Source organism: Hyaena hyaena, unplaced genomic scaffold, assembly GCF_003009895.1.
Source record: "Hyaena hyaena isolate Hyena2069 unplaced genomic scaffold, ASM300989v1 scaffold_54, whole genome shotgun sequence".
Classification (NCBI taxonomy): Eukaryota; Metazoa; Chordata; class Mammalia; order Carnivora; family Hyaenidae; genus Hyaena; species Hyaena hyaena.
Genome location: NW_024080685.1, coordinates 1,195,211 through 1,196,678, shown reverse-complemented (window position 1 = coordinate 1,196,678; position 1,468 = coordinate 1,195,211). Strand labels below are relative to the sequence as shown.

Sequence of the window (1,468 nt, the reverse complement as noted above, 5' to 3'; positions counted from 1 at the left end):
TAGAGATTCAAGATAACAATAAATACAAATATTTTAGATAATCAGATTCTGAACACAATTTTTTACATTAACTGTTCTATTGACTCAGCCAGTTTTCTATTAATTTAAGATCTTTTTTTTTTTTTTTTACATCTCTTATTTTCTTTGGGTAAATTCTGTCTTAGAATAATATATCTTGGTTGTTTGCTGAGGGCTCAGCCCTAATAAGTTATTCATTACACAAAAAAAGATGAAGAGAAATTCATCCAGTGGAACACATCACAAGGCCCTTGTGAGTACCTTTATTTGTAGCACTTATGGCTGATTCAGTCCATTTTCATCATTGCTATTCACCAAGTACCTTTTGTGATAAATTGTTTGTTTAAAATACAATTATTGACAATAATAATACAGGCCAGATACTATGAAGCCTCTTGGATAAAACTGTGAATGAGATAAACACAATTCCTGCTCTCACAGAGCATAAAGTCCAGTAGGCTCAACAATCACCACCCCCCCACCCCACACGAAGATTCTGAATTTCAAAGTACGTGGCTCTACATTTTCCTGAGCAATTTTATTCACATCTCTCTATCTCTTGGTCTAAATTGGTAGCATTAATTTATGTGTCATTCTTGCACAGCAGCCATGCTAATCTTCTCTGTATCATTCCGATTTTAGTATATGTGCTGTTGAAGTGAGCACTAAATTGGTGACATTAAAAGTAGTCTATGTGTGCAGCTCTATAGCCTGTGATGGAATTGAGGGTTGGCAGGTCTGTGAAATAAAGCAGATGTTTATTGTGTACCAATCATAAACCAGTTGGTGGGGATTACACTTTTGGCAACTGTAGACATATTCTCAGCTCTCAGAGAATTTTACATTTTAGAAGAATAGATGTTTAAAAAGTAGGTTCTTAAACTATCATGTGACACAGTACAGGTACCAAGACCAGGGTTCACTCTCTCTTCCTGTCCTACTAAACACCATCAGACACAAGCATCTGATCTTACAGCTGCTTACAGAACCCTACTAAGTAATGGTGGCCTTGAAGAACTCAGTGTCCTGTGCAAACTAAATTCATGATTATTACCAGGATTATTCAAAATATCTATGTTCAATATTTGTATTATTCTCCACAGGCAAGGCCTTAAGGCCATTTCTGACAGTCTACTCTGCAGAAAATCCAGTCTGCAGATGACACATGGTGGGCACATTCTGTGATACTCTGGGCTCACCTGCTCACAGGTGTGGTGAGTGGGCATCACAAGCCCAAAGCAGAGATCTGTTTTTACTCCCAAAACATTTCCTGTCATCTGGTTATGTGATTAGAAGAAAGTCATTGGCCTTCCTTGTCTTCAACTAAGAAAAGAAGAATTTGAGTCAGAAGAAATAGAAAATTCTGATTCTGCATTTACTTCTTCACATCATTTCAAAATTTTTATTGGCTAAAGACACCACTGGGGACAAATGCATATCTCCATCTTTT

At 36.7% G+C, this 1,468-nt stretch overlaps 1 non-coding gene across 1 annotated transcript; it reads right to left on the bottom strand.

Annotated features, from left to right (window-relative positions):
• Nucleotides 1-582: 582 nt before the first annotated feature.
• Nucleotides 583-684, bottom strand: LOC120231123. The gene has a single exon (XR_005528260.1). It is a non-coding gene; the product is annotated as a U6 spliceosomal RNA (small nuclear RNA).
• Nucleotides 685-1,468: the final 784 nt, after the last annotated feature.